We start from the raw sequence: 20,648 nt of genomic DNA, 5'->3' as shown, positions 1-20,648 counted from the left end.
TCTTACTGTGTAGTTAAATTTATAATGTTACATTTTCATGAATATAGACGATGCTTTATGTTCAAAGTAAACTGTGATGATAAATTAGACGATAGTTGAATTAGAATTCTCTTTAATATATAGCGCACATATACTTCAAAAGTGACACAACTCAAGAAATGTGATTTTTTTAATTACAGCTACAAATCAATTTCGTAAATGCACCTCTATTCATTATAAAAAGTTTACTAGCTAAAGATCAAAATTATAGAATTTATTCAAAAAACTCTTCAAATGTAAATTACAAGTTATTTAAATAATAACAAGAAAATTATTTAATGCAAGTTATACATAACTATTTTTTAGATTAATTATTCAAGTAAGATAATTTTCATTAAGTCAAACAACTTTTTATGTCAATATTACGTCTTTAATAAATAATTTTCTCCTGAATTCATAAATAGCTTTTTACTTCGCCTAAAAACAGACTTTTTTAAGCTGTGTCACTTTTTTAATACATGTGCACTATGAAGACAATTTTTCGATACATTTTGCATGAAATATTTCGTACTCTGTTACAGACTAATTAATCAGAAGAAAACTTAAGAATAATTATTTATAAATGAATGGATATGTAATAAATTTTTTCGTAGTGTGTGTTCGAAAATTTGTAAACTTGTACAAAATTTGTACAGTGATATATTATTACTCAAATAAATGGTGCCACGAACTTCCCGTAATCGATGCAGCAACTTTGTTTAATTAAGTTAATCGCATTTAACTTTGATAATTAATGTTATTCATCACGCTACTACATAGAATGTTCGTACATAGTAACGTAGTTCCAAATTAATTCCTGTTTGTAGAGATATCGTAATATGTACTTTGTATATATTCCGTTCCTTATCAATATACGCGACACTATGCTGACTGACCACTTGTTTTTGGAGTTTACGTAATTAGTGTGCATTCGACCGTTATGATCAGGGATCAATAAAACCACGTATTGAGAGTAAAAGTAAAATTACAGTATGTCATTTTCTTATAATTTTCGTCATTTGCAGCACTGATGACTGCGATACTTATGAAAATGATAAAAATTGGTTCAGGCAAATAACATATTTAGGAAAACATTAACAAATTTATTATAGCTTCTATAATAACTTCTTCAAGTAGTAAAATTAGTACTAATGACTATAGTACTAATGAAATACTAATGAAAGTGCTCGAATTTCTGAAAAAACTTTATGCAGCATGGTACAGCATATGACTTTTATTCTAAAACATCAGACAATACATAGTACTCTATGCTTTGCATATATGGCTCGCATATTTTCTATATTGTCATTATTTGCTATGCTGGAGATGTTTATACAAATTGACATTTTTACACATAAGACTAGAGAAATAGAATCTAAATCGAGCTATTTTTTATTCTTCGAAAACAATACAACACGTAGTTAAAATATTTTCGATATTTTTGCAAGTGATGTATATTCCTCAATTATCTTATAAATATACAAGTAATGACAACTCTTGGGATATTCCTAGAAAAGTTCCTGTTGCTCTCTGTTATCTTCAATTTATTTCAGTATGTTTAAACAATTCGTCTTTCAAGAAGTTAAAGACTTGTTTCATTCTTGAAATATTATAATGTGTATATATCGTTCAATAATTTCTACATTTTTCCATATTATAGAAACTTTGTGTTTTTTTACATACTAAAAGTTCCCGTAAATAGTGTCTCTCTGTCTACACGATCATTTCACTTCTGCATCATCCATTTTTCGCGGATACACAAATCAGCTGAGCATCCGCAATTGTCGTGGCAAACACGACTTCTCTGTTTCAAAAACAGGGGAAACTAGTGACGCAACTGCGAGCAGTCTCGTCGCGACTTCGAAGGTGAACGCTAGCAAGGACGCCGAGGAGCATCGGCGTCACGTTTCGAGCGGAACAGCGAAGTAACGAGGCTGTTTTCGCGACCCAGTTGCGGCGATTTATGCGGACACTTTGCGAATTTCCGTCGAGACTCGCATCCGTGGTCGAGACTCCGCGCTTGGCAGAAAAAGAGCTTTGGGGAGCAAAGGGAGAGGTGTCCTTTGATGATATAAGGAGCTCACATTTCTCGCCTCGCCCCCTAATCCGTCGTTATGAGGAATTATTCGTCTGTGAATTTATTTTTGTTTGCTCCAGGCTTGCATCCGCGATTGTAGACGCGCGTTTTGGGAATTTCTTCCTCTTTCTAGACCCTTTCTATTCTGAGTCTGATGAACGATGTAAATCTCGCGAATGATTAATCGGGGTCTGAGAAAGATAAATGCCACAGGTATAGAGTGACAAATCTTGAAAGGCAAATTGTGGATATTACTGTCTTAGCCCTTTCAAAATCTAGTAAAATCTTAGAACGTTGACACTTGTCCTCATTTAATTTTTAGACGAAAAACAATAGTTGAAGAAATGAGAGAAACAAAAACAAAATTGCAACATATTTTGTCCTCAAAGTGACCAAGTGATTTTAAGAACAGATTGTAGACTAAATTTGAATTGTTAGATTTTTTTTTAACAACACAAGCAAAGTGTTAATCTGTGGTTTTCGGCTTTTATTATTCTATGTATATCTTTTGAGTATATAAAAAATATACATTTTTTTATTTTATTCAAATATTATGAGTGTCTGTGGCGTGTACATACCATTGTCGTCCTCGAAAAATTCTTATTAGATGGCGGAGCGTCTAGCACCTCAGATGTAAATCTGAACCTAGAAAATCCAATATATTCTTCGACTGTGTGAAGTTTCCAAGCCCGGAAACTATGCAACTTAAAAAATATTTTGTTTTACCATTTTCTGACAAACATCAGTCTTTTACCAATCTTTTCACAATTCTATTTTCGCTTAAAAATCTGTATATTTGGGAAAACACAAAATATCACAAGTTTACTGCCTGCAAGACAGTAGGTAAATTTTTTAATTTAAGAAAAGATTTGTTGAAAATTTAAATGTTGAGCAATTAGTTGTTGAGATATTTGTTCTACCAGTTCGATAAATGATGTTTGGAGAAAGCTGTGTTTAAAGTTGAGCCGCTGATATTAAATTCATGTAGCAGCTGCCACTGAAGAGCCTATAATTTCGATAATTTTCAGGATTTTGAAATTTCATTTTAATTACATATCCTTCAAACATCAAGCTCTGGTACAGAACCTCACCTTAACCTCTAAGAAATGCTGCATATCAAATTAAATCGCTGCATTCTTTCCTTCAATTCGTTTTTATGCGAAATGAGCATCCACTTGCTTTCCTTGTTTTTTTAACTTCCATACATTAGTAACAATGTATTTTAAACTGAATATGAGTCGAAGCTCACTGCTTCTGTTAATTATGCATCAAGATAGAAGAAAGAATAGCACAGAAATGTGCAGAATCTGTTCAAAATGCATTCGATTGCTCGGACGCTTTTTTTTAACGGAAATTGCTGCTGCGCTAAATATTGCGTCGTATAAACTGTTGGTCCTCTGGAGTCCCGTATGCATTTACAATCGCTGTTTTCGAAACGAAAAATATGTCCCGGAAGCAATTGACTATCGCGAATCGTATTTCATAAATATTGAACACCGTTCAAACAGCGATGGGGGATATCGATTATTGTGCATCACGTTTCAAACTTTGTTTGAGTCTGAATTTTTAGAGTGATTGCATGAAATTATAAAAAAATGAAGAGACATAAAGGACAGGAAATTGTCGAAAAATGGAAACGTTGTATAGTTAAGCATCGAAACTGAACAGTTCTAGACAAACTAAGACAGTAATTTAGAGCGTAAAATACTCTAGCTAGAAATTTGGTAACAAACTCAGACCTACTGATTGCATTGTATTGCATTTTGACTTACTCAGCGCATATTAACGAAATAAATGCAAAATAGGAATACAAAAGGAAGAGTTTGGTGATGGAAGTTCCATTCTGTCCTCGCGAGTACTTGATCCCCCCGAAAATCACGCTTTTTGTCGCCGCTGGCATAATGACACCGTGAAAATTTGACATGTGTGCAGTTTCGCGCTAATGTGAAACGGGCAGAAAATCGGAAAACGATTAAAACGCAACGGTGGCCCGCAGGCAAAAGAAAAACGCATTTGACAGGCTTCCCTAACAAATGTTGTCGTACTTTCACAATATGAGTTGGCCATGATGACAAAGAAACGTGTTTTAACGTGGTTATTTTATAATGCGTTGTTGCGCCCGCGCTATTCCATTGTCGACAATAAAGAATGATTTATCGCTCGATTGTGTGGAGGAAAATGCAGGCGATGAAGTTTATAAAAGGGAAATGAGTTTCATTATATCAGCGGAATAATGTCGCCTTCACTTTTTTCTGCCTTTTTCTTCCATTTTTTGTAGGTGCAAACAGCTCTCAAACTGCTTAATTGTCAGAAATTTCTCAATTTTCAAATGTGTTTAAATTTGTCACAAGAACGGTTACGAACTGTGGTCATCAATATGTGTATGCGCACCTAGCTTTGCTAAAACTAGTTTCCATTACAAATAATGTATCTTTTCGATTCCCATTGATTAATTAACACTTGAATGAGATGTATTAAACAATAATTATTTTATTGTTGTTTTAGCTCAGTTATACCGAGAATTCACTAATTAAACGCTGGAAAATATAAGAATGAAATATTTTTGAAAACACTCCACTGGAGTGTAAATATTATTTATTTCTAGGTGTCTGTAATTTAATTTACAATAAATTCATTTTTTAACCTAACAAAAGGTCGATGGCGTCGCGAAATGTATTTGTTTTCAAATACTTCACGTCTTTCAAGATGTTCACTGTGACTCTGTAAATATTCGTGACAATAAAATAGAACTAATTTAAGTAGAATACAAAGTACCCATAAAAAAAAACAAATTTAAGTTCACGTTGTTAGCTGAAAATTTCATTAAACTTTACTTAATTTCCTACATTTCTTGTATTAAATTAGTCCTATTAACATATATTCCAACATATTATTTGAAAAAATACGACACAGTATCTATTTTACCACACAGAGATCGCTTATAATTAGTTATTTAAAAATTTCGTAAGATTCCTGATAACGTTGTCGGAAGTCCCGAAATTTGATTCCTAATTAATAACACAACAACCGTGCACTGTTACATAAAAAATTTCTTCGCTGCTAATGAGTAAAGTGTATTGTAATACATTTTCGTACATTGTAAGAGCACAAGATGGAGTCAGAGCACGAAGGCAGTTCAAATTTTCTAATTGGAAATGCTGTCAAGCACCCATTCCTATACATAAAAACGTTTCGCCACTTATCGACTAACTTAAAAGCACTCCAATAAACGTGCGCAACTATCGTGCAGGACAAACTTTAAACACGCACGCTTTTGTGTCCCAGGGCTCCACGTAATGAAACGAGTTTCAAGTTTCAAGTATTTCTCGTGGAATCAATAACTCGTAGCAATAATCCGATTAATTGGCTGCTGCCTCGCGGCTACACCGATTCGAAAACTTCGAACGATAATCCCCGTCGAGATTCTGAACTCGCTGACCAACTCAGCGATCTATTGCTCCATTTTTCGAGACTGTATAGCCCGAAAAATAAAATGAACGAGAAATTGGGTAATATTGCGACTCAGACTGATTTTAAAAAGGTAGGTACTTTATGATCAGTACTTTATAGAACTGCCGAAGCTAATGTGTGTCTAGTTTTAGTACAAATTTTTGGTATGCTGGAGCTATAACGTTTGAAAAAGTGTATCATTCACAGAAATAACGTATAGTTATGTATTTTTTAAATTTTGTTTAACATTTAGTGAGAAAAAGTAATATTTGAACATATCAAAATATGCGTAAGGAATTATCATATGTCATTTTGATTACTTTGGTCTCCCTAGTATTAATATTACGTTCTTGGCGCATTAATTTTCAGTTGGTGACAGACTAAGCTTCAGTTATTATCATGAACTTTGAGTGACATATTAATTAGATGTACAGTAATATTAACATTAAAAAGTAGGAAGTTTCATATTACCTTAGACATTTCTGTAATAGATTGCAGAAAAATTGGAATCTCTTTAAGATGTTTCTATTCATTTTTGTTTGACCAACCTTTTCTTCTCTAAATTCTATTTTTTTTTCGTGTCTGCAAAGTAAAACGACGTTAGTCACATACTAAAAGAATTTGAGTTTGTGTCTCTGTTGGAAGCTACCAAATGGAATCGATATTATTTAACATAAGCAAATTGGATTAAGAGAACTTTCTCTTCTTTTTATTTATCTCATTTATTTTACTTAAATAGATTTCAAGTGATAGAGTCTTCCCCGTAATTCTTTTTACCCTTCAAACGTAACCTCGAATTAGGTATCTGGGTTAGAAGTAGGCAGCTATATTAGGATAGAAGTTTCATTAGCATAAGACCCAATTGTTTCGAAAAGGGGAGCTTCTATTTAATGCTCCGCTGAATCGAGAGATCCATAAACTAAGTTATGAACACAGTTGCGGAGAAGCAAGACCCCTCGAAGACTCAGCTGAAAACTGCGAAGTAAAAAAGGCAACTTCGAATACTTCGAAGTCAATTCGCTGCGAGTAAACCTGTTTACCCGTTGTCGGTCAAACAAAGGTAACCAGGTTATCGGAACTCTTCGATCTCCACTTTGTCTGGCTAACTTTTTTATTAGCGAATGCCCAGCTTCCAGGACCACGTCAATAATTCCCTCGTGTTTCCGTGGACGTGCCTGCTCTCGTAATTTATTTTCAATTATTCGAAACATACCATTGTTCCACAAGATTACAATGCTCCCACGGTTGTTCCCAGTCCTCGATAATTCCTGATTACGGACGACAGTGCCCGTGGCTCCACGATTTAAAAGTAATTATGGCCGCCTTATTTATGTCGTCTCGGTATCGGCTTCGGGTTGCACTATTTCATGGGGATTTAGGACGTGCAATTAACAGATAAAATCTCCCGCTTTTTTCTGCCCCCCCCCCCCCCCCCCCCCCCCCCCCCACCACTTCCTGGGGATGTCCAGCGGTGTACAATTTATATAACGTTAAACAGCCTCGCTTAAGCCTCCCTTTTCCCCTCTTTTGTCGTCCTTATTCTCGCTTCTTATTCGACCGTGCGCGTCTCCTTGGAAATCCTCCTTGATTTATCTGCGATTTTAATTCTCGTTAGTATGCCTTTAAATCCTGGCTGTTGCTTCGTTTGGGACATTTTTCGAGATAAGTCCTCAGACGAAATTGCATTCATTTCTAGTATAATAGAAGGACTAGAGTAGAGATCACGAATTTGTGAACAAATTTTCTTTGGTTTTTGCTCATGCTTGTTCTCCCTGTATTTTCCTAACGTTAAATTCCCCGAAAATTCGAGTTTCGCGCGTTGTTCAATTAGTGGATCTATGCATACTATCCACAGAAGTCACGTTCATCAATTTCACTCTATTTGAAAGGCAAGAATATCAATAGAATCCCAATTATTTCCCGAGTGAAGCAGCCATTTCCACCAGGCGCTATACAACTGTTTCTTCGAACTACTCGTTCCGCAGCCGCGATACAACAATTTATGCAACACAAGGCAACCCGTTTTAAGCTTCCCTTTCCTCGCTGCCTTTATTGTCCCGAATTTCCTTTACGATTTAACGTTTGCCTTAATTGTATGTACTCCTTGAACATGTTTCTAGAACGAAGACTTTGCCATCCTCCGAAACATGGCAGAGTTCCGGGCAAGTTCCTCGAGTGGAAACACACAGGAGACGGGTGCAGTTCGTTGTGGCTGGAGTGTCTCATTTTTGAGTCACTCGAGTGGCCCGAGTGGCAGAAGCAGCATGAATATTTCTCGAGGTTCTTGATCCAGAAATAGCAAACAAATTACTCTTGGAAGGATTAATCTTCGTACACTCTTCATTAGTTGTTTAAACAATTAATCGACTGTACTTGGATTCAACTTAAAATAATATTTCTAGCAAACCGTAACAGCGAATTTAATTCTCTTGACAACCCATGAAGCTTCAACACAATAAATTCAGAATTTCGTTATTTCTTCTCGCGAGAAAGATGTTCTCTAAAGAAGACCAAGTGACTACCTAAGCCAATAATGTAACCAGTCATTTTCTAGTCATACAGAAATTAATCCTATCGTGGCCGAATAATTTCTCAAGGATTTTTTTGTTAAGTGGACTCCAGTGTCATTCGAGGTGCGATAGCAGCATTCACTGGGATCCGAAATATACGAACAAATTAGCTGTTAGTTCGCTGTTTCAGGAACGCCAATATTTGCGAGCTTATCGTTTCTTCGGAACATCCGTTTTTCCTTTCTCCCCTCTCGACTCGTCTACCAGAGCTATCAGCGATATGTATCGGATGCAGACTTGCCAAGGACATTTTCATTTAAATTTGTATCGAGAACGACTGACAGCGTGTACATAGAGGAACGCGGTATCGGCTCCTCTTTCTCTCGTTGTCGAAACAGAATGAGTAATCAAGGCAACCTATTACTTCGAGGGAGCTGTTTATCGACCGAATTCAAGTCAAATTTGTTTATAGGAGAATAGGTCTAAAGCAGACAACTTGACTCCGTGACAAGTGTTTGCACGAATAACGTTGTTCAATATTTTCGGTTGCTCCTTTAATTAGGGCATCTTTTGTCTATGCTTGAATTTTTCTAATGTCAGCGATAATTACTAGCGATAATACTGTAGATTTTTATGCAAATTCACAGTTTCATGAATAAGGTTAAACAAATGGATCTTGTCCACCCTCAAGAAATTATATTATAACTTGTACTTAAGATATTTTGTATATTTTCACAGATTATGTGTATTCCATACTATTTCGCAAACTGAGATTTTTCATAACTGCATTTAGGTTCACAGTTTATTGATAATGATAAATGTTTTCTGTACGATGATAGTCATTTGGGACTGAAATATTGTTGTAAAATAGATAGATTGTTGGTGATCTTAATTTTAGATTCTTTTAAAAATAGTTTCTATTGGGGATTCCATTATTCATCATTTAACGATAGGAAGAGTTACAATTTCGTTGTTAATTCAGATGGAAGACGAAATAAAAGGATAGTCAACACCATATAGAGGAAGCTTTTAAAATATTTCAAATTCTAAAGGTATTTGTAACATCTTTAGTTGATTGTGTCTTTACAAGATCATACAACACGAAATTTCTTTATACCGTACGTGGAAAACCGTTTGACAAGAGATGGGGAAAGACCAATTTTGAATACTGAACTGGGAACAAATGCAAGTTCCCTTTTTTGAGGAATTGTAACAGCTGGTACAGTTGCTGAACTTTTGATATGATGAATTAATTACTCATTATTTTAAGCCAGTCTTGTGTGTCCATAAAAGCTATTTTATGAAAACACGAAACATAGACAGTGTTTAACACTCAATAATTCTCTGGCTCCTGAAACTATTTTAATTTAATTTCAATTTACTTTAATTCGGTTAGGTTGCATCTATCCGCATAAGTTATTCATACCCACGTTATTTCCGCTTTTGTCTGCAATAGCTTAGAGTATTGTAATCACTTTAATGCAAATTCTAAACAGTAAAACTACACTAGGGATACGTTACAGCTATTACACATGTTTCATAAAATATCTCCTCAGAGGCTGCGTTCCAATAAAACTAAATAAGAACATGAAAGCATAAAATTATAATCGTTGAGACACTAGCCCCAAGCACACCAGCAAGAACATTTAACAACCCTCGCGTTCGCGATCTCAGAAGGTCTTGAATCTTACAGAAATCTGTGTGTGTAATGCGTAATAGTATAATTCATATATTCTTTATTTTGAAAAAATTTATGTTCGAAAATGTGAACATTTATGCTATGCAAAGACTTGTGTTTTAAAATATTTTTGTTCTTTAACACGTTCAGCCTGCCTGTGGACTTCCATCATCCGCGTTAAGAGACAAGTTCTTTTAATCCAATCTTCTTTTGCCAAAAATATAAATTCTATGTTGTAAACTTTAGGTAACGTATAATCTCAAAATATTCTATAATTTCACTTATGTTTTTGCTTTATAGTTGCAGAATCATCGGCTTAAAACTTTTCTGACTTCTTGTTATTGTTAAATATGTGAAGACAATGCAACTGTTTTTCATTGATGTACTCTGGTAAGATTTGTCATCGTATGGAAAAAATTTCGTTTACCAACAACATTTGTAGCGAGTATAGTATTTTTCCTTGATGCATGGAAACTAGGTAAACATTAGCCTGGAAATTCTTACTGTACTTGTGGTTAGGTGGTTGTCACTAAACGGGTTAAAAACGAAGATTTTCTGATCAATATAAATCATAACAGCCCTGATTTTGTCAGAGACTGTAGGTTGTAGGATCGTGTGTCGTTGACACGTGTCCACGCTTCCTTCGTCGTGGTAAAAACGAGGGGCAAAAATCGAGACAACGTCGGTGATTCGACGTCTTCGACGTTTTTCTTAACTGCTCCCCCTTTCCCCGTTTCCCTCGTGGATGTCAATGCCAGAGTCTGCTCCTTTTTCCTTTGTCCCCGAAAATCATGGTAATTGCAGCCGAAATGACCGGGCTACTCGCAGTCTCGTCGGCGAAATCGACGCCCATCACGGTGGTTAGGCATTCGGCCAACCAGAGTTCAACGAACTCTCTCGACGTGCCCGTTCCACCGACGGTCCTCGTTCTCGTTCCGATTCCGCGGGATCATCCTGCCAGCATCGTTTCGCTCTCACGGATTGCGTGATTCCCTTTCCCGTCGGCGAACGATCGATCTCGGACGAACAACATATTTCTATAAGGATCAAGTTTGCAGCCACGTCAGCGGGCTTCTTTTTGCTGCACCGAGCCAACTATGTATCAAGGAACTCTTGAACCCTCGGTTTTTAATTTCACGATCTACCTTCAACTTCTTTCACCTTCTCCTGGGTTGCTGATTTCATCTCCTAATGGGTGAACAGCTTTGATTTTTCCCTCGGTTTGATGTTAACGTTATTGAGTTATGGCCATAAGCCCTTAACGTCGAGCATAGAAAAGTATGTGTTCTATAGAGTGTAAGCACAGAATTACAGTGACTTGATATTCAAGATTAATTATGAAAAGAGATTAAGTTAAACGTTGTGAAGTGGGTAGGTTACCATTCTATGAAAAACACAACCATAAATGAATATAACTTGTTAATAGAATGTTTCCTAACGGCATGAAATTTAAATAATTCTGAAAATACTGAGCAATCAACACATTGCTACAGATTCTATACACCAAGTATTGTATTAAAACTATTGTCATATTGTGAGACATTACTGGCATTGATCTACTAATCTTGAAAAAGAATATCGTACAAATTAATACTGTTAAATAGGATTCCAAATTTGTAATCTATATTCGGGTTATGCCGAAACCAATATCTAATACAATATATGAACATGGATGGATATTGGTTAGTAAACTGAATTCTAGATTACTGGGTTGATGATTGTTTACTAGTGATTTAAAACGTTACCAACATTTCTGTTGGTAGAGATATAAATAAATTTAGACCAATTGTCAGAACTGCCTACACTTTTGAAAAAGAAGATTCTAGTACCAAAAATCTTCTCAGAATGAACGGATAGAGCAAAGAGAACACAATAGATTACTGCAATTGAATCGGTGAGTTGAAGAAGAGTACAATATCAAAATCATCTGTTTTCAAATAATCTCAAAACTATATCTGGTTCTCAGAGCTCAAATGTATTAAGTCACACAGAAAGTAAATGGATTTAATGCACTCTGGCTCTGGAATCCAGATTCGATGGGATCAAATATGTTCAAATGTTGTTTTTGGACTCGTACTGTTTTTCAACTCACCGATTCAATTATAATCTGCATTGCACACTTCGAATTGAGTCCTTTAGAGATAGACTGTGTATAATCCATCCCATTTAAATTTAGCCTGAAGAAAATTTCTTGGCAGCCAGGAAGTCAAGTGATGTCCTCCAGGCCCACTCTGATGATTCCTTTCGGCTAAGGGCTATCCTTGCTTGGACACTTGGGAATAGTGGCTGATGGGAGTAAATACTTTTGCAGTAGTCTCTAATAAGCATTTAGTTGGTTATTGGAGCCGTGTACCTATCTGATACACTCATTGCCTTGCATACTTGTGGCCCAAAGACTGATGTTTCGTCAAGGACAGATCAATGAAACATATTTAAAGCTACAAATTTCGGAACACAACCTCAGCCAGAAAAATGTATCCTAATTGATTTCACAGAGGACTCGCTCTCTTTCGCAATTAGTTGAGCATTTTTGTTGTATTAAACAAACAGAGCAACCTGGAAACGGAATACACGCAAGGTAGAGGAATCCACAGAAAACTTCGAAGAGAGTAATTAATTAAACACGCATTTAACGACCGGTCTAGTTCGCCAATGTTGCTGCACAGGGGGAACGTAATACTAGCACAGACGATAAAGTATGACACTGAGCTCGGCAAAACATTTAATTAAAATCTAGGTTGCAGATAAAATGTAATTAAGCTTTTCAGTATACGTATGTCCGCTGGTAATTCCGCGTTTCTTTGAAAAGAGCTAAACGAACCGTGATGCGTTTTATCTTTAGGCTGATATGTTCCTCTTTCACGTCTCGTCAACTGTATCGGCTAATTGATCACTGATCTAGTCAACGCATCTATCTCTGATATTCTGTTGACGTAATAGCTAATATTTATGTGTTTCTGTGCCTCTGCATCTCTGAAAGACAAGTGTTTGCAAAGATCGCGAGATAACACTAGCTACTCAATTAGTAGGAGCTGATAAACAGAATACTTACTGCATATGAAAAATAGTCGAACATTTTGATTCCTATGGATTTCCTTTACTCTAAATAGAATTGTAGATTTCAACCTTTGCAAAATTTTGATTTTCATAAGTTCTAAACCAAATGGTTTTCTTTGTAGATTGTGTATGATTGTAAAACCTACTTAGATTCCCAAGTCGACCAGCTCCAAATATGATGATTGACAGATTTTTGAGTGTTTCAGATAATGTGAAATAAGTTTTTATCAATGCTTATACGTGTACACGATTTTTCTTATACATAAATACCCTATGAAAACGTTCTATACCTTTAGTAATACTCTACATACTGCTACTGAGGTTGAACAAGGTAACTCAAACTCATGTATGAATCGATGAGTTGAAGAATAGTACAAGTACAAAAATAAGATTTTAAAATATTTAATCTCAACATGGACTTCTGTGCATTTTATATATTTGGAGTCTAGTGTGTCGTAGGGTATATTTAGTCCACTTGTTCTCTGTGTGAAATGCAGTTTGGCTCAGTAGTTCAAATATAATTTTCAGATTATTTAAAAATGGCTAATTTTGGATTTATACTGTTCTTTAACTTACCAAATTTTATACCTATTGTTAGATTCCTCTTGAATTCCTTTTGATCCCATGATCAACTCTATAGTTACCTCAGAATAACAAAAATTTAAACATATTTAAACAATTCACCTGTACCTTTATTTCAATTCGAATGAAATTCATGTTCACCAAAATTGCGCAGCAGGCTACAGTCAGCTACCCTCCAAGGCCAAGTCACGTCCCTTGGGACAATATTAACACCCTCGAACGCGTTCCGGCAATTTAAAGTTCGTCGATGGTAAGCAGGCTACGAAATGAGATGATCGCGAGCACCGTAAATGGAGAAATAGAGAAACGACGGCAGCAGAGACGAGGAGTGGTTTCTTTGACAACGGATGGCTCCTCCAGCCAAACCACACTGAGGTTTAAGTACCCACTCTGGCGTGCTGTAACGAATGTTGGTTAAGTAGTCTTCCTACCCCGAAATAATTACCCAATAACAAATTCTCGCGACTGGATAATAAAAGCTTAATTAAAACGCTATTATCGACGTTTAAATATCCTGTCGACGTCCTATCAGATGTACATATACTTTTTCTGGGATCTTTTCCTAGGCTTATCTTAACAATCAGCTGCGATTGAGTTGCAGCGTTAATTCTAATTTAATGTTGAATATTAGGTGCTCAGAATATATTTTGGTAGCTTAGAGAAATTGATACATTGAAAAATTGTGCACGTTTATGGTAGAATCATTATGATCTTACTGTAGATTCTTTTTGACAATACCAACATCAAAGCTGTTGTGGGTTAAAGATGGCTTAAAAAGTAGCTCAGTGTGCAGGACTAAATATTGTTTAAGTAAATTTTTATTACGTTGAACACCTAGGTTAATGTTAGAACTAGATCTACAAATTTTAACTCTAGAAATATAGAGTACAAGACTTATATCCTCTTAACAAATATACTTGAAATTTTTATTTCTGATACGTACAATCTCATATCCATTTGTGACTAATGAATATTTAAAAATTAATTGTTAAATTCTAAAGTTTCTTCCTCGATATTCACAATTGTGATAAACGTTTGAATTTACTCCTAGCTTCTTTAGCATAATGACAACTAAAGAAACGACACCGAGAATAGTGAAGTCTAAATATCAGTTAGAAGCACGATATCGCTTTAAAGTATTCATAAAGGAGCACAACCAGAGCGAAACTTATGGCATTGAGGCTCTGTCCAATCTTCAGCTAACGCGGTCCGCGTGAAATTCCATGAATTTCGAATGCTCCTGCTATGATGGCGTCCCGAAGTACGTGCCCGCGGATACGTTGTCGTTGAAGCTACGGATATGGCCCGTGTATCATACGTTGTCAGCTCGCATATAAATAATATGAAATTTCCGTTCCATCTTTGGACATTAAAATCGAATCCCGGCGAAAGAGGCGTGCCCGCCGGCGAGGAAATTGTTCGCCATAGCCTTTGACGAAAATGCCAAAGGAGATTGCGCGTTATTCTTTCCCCGATTAGCTCGAAATTTCTGATAGGCCATCGTGACGTTGAATTCTGACTGACGAAAAAATCGTCCAAACTTGTACTCTCAAATTTTAATTAAGTGAACGTGTACGTTTTATCCTACCGAGGCAGAACACACAGACTATTCGTGACAGGCGCAAGAAATTTTAAATATGGTTCTATATGTTACAGTAAAGCGAAAATGAAGATAGACGAAATTGCGTTTCAGGTTCCGTTTCCGAGTTATTAATTATTAAAAAATAACTTAGAAGACGAGTAGAATGTGTCTAATTCGAGACTTATTCTATTTGCTTCACTCTGTCTACCTTGACTAGTGGAACCCACAGTAGAATGTCTTGAGTCAGAGACACTACGCGAATTTTAGACGTTTGTGTGACAATTAATAACTCTGGAACGGAGTCCCAAACGCAATTTCATGATTGGCATGTAGAATTGCTTCCTAAAATTCTTGGTGTTTGTTATTGAACACCCTGTATATAGTTACAGGTCTAGACTGTTAATAGTATTTAATATATTTAACTTTCAGCATTAGTAGATACCTTACCCTTCGGTAGGAAGAATATCATCTCACCTATTACTTTTTGTTGATTGCATAAGACACTCACAGAAAGCTAAAATGTCTGCAAATATTTAAAGTGATTAATTATTCTGTCCTTCGAGTAGAGCGAATTTTCTAAATTGCTCACAATCATTACAGTAATTGTCTTCTGAAATCAATAATTTCAGAATAACCACCACCTTTGAAAATACTGACTGCGGCAATCTACTTTAATAATTGGATATCCTTATAATCGTTTAAGCTTAAGCGACGAGTAGATCCTTCCTCTTACCTACTGTATCACTTCGTGACCGATTCCCTTCTTCCCCAACATCTTCAGTTCATATTTCATATTTTCACTAGCACCAGTTGGAGAGTTGTCATGTCTTCGTCTCCGGCAGTCACACTCGAGCAATACAATTCTATGGAGTATAAATATATCCATCACACCCAAAAATTCGAATTCGTTAAAGCACAGGAAATAAATTATATACTTTCATACGTCTAAATATTGCCTAATACAGGAATTAATTTAATTACTGTGTTTTACTAGTATGATACACACAGTATATCATCCGATTACACGTAATCGTAAACTTTCAATTTCATTTTAACGAACATACACAAACTCACGATGTCAGAGTACACTTGTAATCATATACATTCTGCATCAGTAAGATAAAATCTACACGTATACTAGCAAGTTACATTATTCTACATTCGGTTACATCAAAATCTGAGAGTACTACTTCTATCGATTCCCTTATCAGATCCTCGAATAGCGAAATTCATTTCTACAAATCAATATCTCGTTATTTTGTATACTAACTGTGTATTATCCTGAGAGACATTTTCTTGTATCCAATATTGCGAAAAGAGTGACAGATACAAGTTTTAAGAGGCTCAACTCAAGACGATTTTCCTGTGTTTCAATATTATGAATAGAGTAATGAATCCAACTTTCAAGGAACTCTGAAGTCACAGAACCAAGTATATTTTAATTGCCTCCAAGAATACCGAAACACGACCTATTTCGACGTTATTTCTGAAAGGATCTACGTCATAAAAAATGCAGTATTCGAGCCTAATCGATTTTGCGAAAGGAGAGCGTGGAGAGGAGGTAGACGTCGCTCCGGCGTTCTTGAGTCAAGTAATATGTCTGCTCAAACAAAGTTTCGCGTCTCGCCTTTCAACATCGAGGCTCATACATTCATCTTCCCATGGGGCAACGACGCTGTTTCGCGAGCCTCTGATGTCCCGGCTATTTTTCCTCACCTATCTACAAGTAGGACATATTTTTACCGAGCTTCTCGAGCTTTCTTCTATCCCTTCTCTCTTCTGTCTTCGTCCCCTCTTTGCCGGGAATCGGAACACAGAACGATGAAACATCTCCCGGGAAATCACTTATGTTTTCCAGTGTACGTGTTTCTTTAGACAGTATTAGCATCATAGTATCGTTCTTTGTTTTCTTGTTGAGAAGATGGAATGAGGTGACCGATACCGAGGGAAACTGGAACGCTGCCTTGTTACTTGAAGAACTAAATCTGGGTCCTCGAAACAACCAAGACGGGTTCGGAGAGTTTTAACAGGTTCGGAGTCCTATGACCCACATGTGGAACAGGACAATTTGAATGATGATGCTTTGAATGTTTTTACTAGATTCCTGCTGAACTTTTCATACGAAAATGTACAAATTTTATTCATACATAGTGGTATATTTTCTTCACTTCTTTTCGTTTGATGTTTTCTGTTAACAATTCTGTGGCATTTTATCCAGTCATGTGCTTTTATCTCTTTTAACAATTGCTGTGTTTCTGAGAAAATGTAAAACAGTACCTACTAGGTAGGTGCTTATATTTCTGATTCCTTGATATCATATTAAAAATTCATAGTAGGGTTAATAGAAATCTTAAGAAACATTAGGCATTAAGTGAGTTTCAGTATTGAATCTGTTATTAAATTACTTAATCAAGAATTTACTATAATGCGATGGGATCATAGCGATTCCATTACAAGAAATGATGGATGTAGTATACAAAAAATTCACAGCCATCCATCTGATAAATTTCTGTAAGCCATTCGTGGATATTTTTCATAATAAATAAAAACAGTTGAATCAGTAGAAACACCAAGTACTGATTGAACCGGCCTCGATTTCAAGGATTCAATTTACAGAATGAGATATTCATCGTCTAGTTACTAGACTTTTGTTTTCACCCCAAGTTCACTAATTTCACCATATTTCGCATAATTATGCCAATTATAGGGACGTACGATGATTACCAGCATGACTGAGATCCTGTTAATGACACGATAATTTCTTAACGAATTCAAATATATCGATAGTGAGGACTCTTGCTTAGATTAGCACTTTGACTGCTACGTTATATTACTGGCTGTATAACGATCTATGTTACATCTGCAATAAATTCGAGTTAAGGTTAATTCTTAAACTAAGAATTTAGTTCGATCTTGATCTAGAATATAGAATTTATATTTGCAAAAAGAAGAAAAGGCATTAGGAGAACTTTTTCACTTAAAAATAAGGGTTCAAGGAAACACAAGTCCATAACACAGTATTGAAGTTGAAAACCTTAAACACCAATGTCTCGAAAACAAGATCATGTGGTTTAGGTCGTTTTGCCTAGCAATCACAGACATTGCCACTATAAATATTTCTAAATATCGTACATAGCCAGGTAAATTAATATTATCTATAGTTACACGCATGATTATATTAAGTTACATTAAGACTGTCACCCTGCTGTGGGTAATCTGACAGTAAAAGTGCTAATAAGGCGCGAGTTTGGGACCCAATATCTCTACTAGTAATAGAATATTGTACAAAGTCACGGCAGCATTAATGAGGTGAGTATAATTTAAAAGTTTGAAATGAAACGTTGACAATAAACGTTCTCTGGGCAGTGAGTGATGAATATCCGTCATAAATGAAAACTTTCGGTATTGAAACGGTGAATGGCAGTAATTTGCCCGCGGAAAAGACTCTTCAACGGGCCCCGAAAAGCGGTGAAAACTTCTGTCGTGTGCTTCGCGAATTTCCACTGTTTTGTTATCATCACTCTACGCACGTGTAGTTTCCCTCCCACGCCTTCCGTGCACTCTCGCGAGAGTCGTTACCAGCGAATTTTCAAGGTAATTTGCCCAAAACATTTTGGGTTCAGGAATATTCCGTTGTGAAAGAGCACACGAGAATGCAGTTAAAACGCAGAGGGAAAAAGTGGAAGGAAAGAATGCAGGGAGAGGAAAATCATTTCCCGGGCTACTACGTGCAAATTTACGGCGCGGCGGTTAGCTTTCCCCTAGATGGTCACGTGAATTTTTTTAAAATAAATAGGCAATAAATTTTTTCACAATTTATTGCCATTGTTTCAGTCTTCTCAGTTCATCTGTTCTTTTAGTACTTCTGACCCGATGGGGGCTTTATGCACATGCATCGACAGTGTTCTTATATCATTACAGAATAATAAGCGATAATTCTGCTGTATAGTGACTCTTTCTTATTTTGGCTATTTAACATGGGCTGTTTTTCTGAAAGCTTTATTTTATCACTGAAAGAAAAAATCAATCGACGGAACTCCAAAAAATGCTATGTTTGATGACCTTGGAATAAAAGGAGGTTATTAATATTGCGTGGGGAGATGTAGGGTGTGTAGAATACGGAAATTAAATATGTAGAAAGCATCCCTTGAACGACTAAAATGCAATGTTAAAAATTGACTGTCTCAACCTTCCTAATTCATTTGGACCACCAAAATTGTAAAAGGTAGATATAAACATTGCCTGCCGTTAGTCACATATTACACATTCTCACACACACCACCTAGTGGTAACTACATACGCAACATCCCACACATATCACTCACTGATATTTTAATTTATTTCAACGTCATCAAATGTAGTCTGTTTTTGAGCTTTCACAATTGATTTCTCCTTTTAGTAGTAAAGTAAAGTTTTTAAAATAATTATTAGTTACAAGTTTATAATCCACGTGTATAATATCGTTTATGAAACTCAACTGCAATGAAGTTTAGGATCGAAACTCATTGCAGTTTTAGGTCCCACATCCATCTCTTTATTATATCAGTAGACTCTAATGAAACCAGCTCTAACCGCCAAGTGTACAAAATTATGTGTACCTAAAAACGCTGCAATGAAACTTGAAATCCAACTTTATTATAGTTTAAGAGCCTAAATCCATCTGTGTACCATATTAGTAGATTCTATTTGAACCAGCATTAATGTGCAAGTGTTATGTGTGCACCCTCAAGAAACGAAAATGAAGTTTAGAATTCAACCTCATCACAGTTTAAAATTTTACAGCCATTTGTTTATTATAGCAATAACTTTAATTCTTCACGTGTATAATATCCTGTATATGTCAAGAAAATTACCCGAAAGCTCGTTCCTTGCACAAGGTTCTGGGGTAAGTGCCGTGGGGTTTATCACAGTCCTCTTACCAAAAGGCATAGCCTTCCCCACTTCGTGGCCAGATCCTTTAGGAACAATATTCCCATTCTTTTGCAATACGGTATCGGACCGTTTGCCTTCTTTAAACACTCGCTCTTCTTTCAAACAGTCACACAACACCCGATAGCTGGGAAGTCCAACGTAGCCATCAGCCATCGGTCGCCAACGAGACTGTTTAGTCTCATGCACCCTCAATCAGCCACATGTAAACTAAGACCCTATCATAAATCCATCAAAGACCATTTGGTCATCCTTCTCAAATTCTCTCTTAAAAATACGTTGACGCTAACATATACACCTTAAAAAACTGGAACGAACAATGGTGGCTTCCACACAGAAATCGCAGGAGGCTTCCGCAGGGGGTTGCAGATACAAGAATCAATCGTGTAAGAGCATCTAGGTGTTGCTCCGGGGTATATCGCCTTCATGGCAAAACTCTTGACGTTTGGAAAGTGCACCATCGAAGGGAGGTGCAATTGTATCGGTTCGTGGGAGTTGAAACACGACAAACGCTTCCGTGCTGGTTTGTCGGAATAGGTGTTTCGAGGAATATAAATAAAACTATTCTTCTTGAAAAATTGAAGTATTTCGTCTAGAGTCTAGAGGAAAGACTTCGTAAAGGTACACGACTGAGTTTTGTGAACAATTTATTAGTTTATTATCTCAAAATTGTTTCAATATTTCGAAACCATTAATTTAAAATTATTGTGAAATCTAAAGGATGCTCGGACGATACTTTTTGGGGAAAGAAGAAAAAGTTATTTT

The 20,648-nt window shown here is 36.1% G+C and overlaps 1 protein-coding gene across 3 annotated transcripts in view; it reads left to right on the top strand.

The window, feature by feature from the left end:
• The window catches only part of Mib1 (E3 ubiquitin-protein ligase mind bomb 1), a 506,537-nt gene that overhangs the window by 284,161 nt on the left and 201,728 nt on the right, over positions 1 to 20,648 (top strand). The gene's annotated exons all lie outside the window — the stretch shown is intronic.

Source organism: Calliopsis andreniformis, chromosome 10 (genome assembly GCF_051401765.1).
Source record: "Calliopsis andreniformis isolate RMS-2024a chromosome 10, iyCalAndr_principal, whole genome shotgun sequence".
NCBI lineage: Eukaryota > Metazoa > Arthropoda > Insecta > Hymenoptera > Andrenidae > Calliopsis > Calliopsis andreniformis.
Note: the sequence above shows the minus strand (reverse complement) of the source record. Positions and strands in the feature narration are given on the sequence as shown.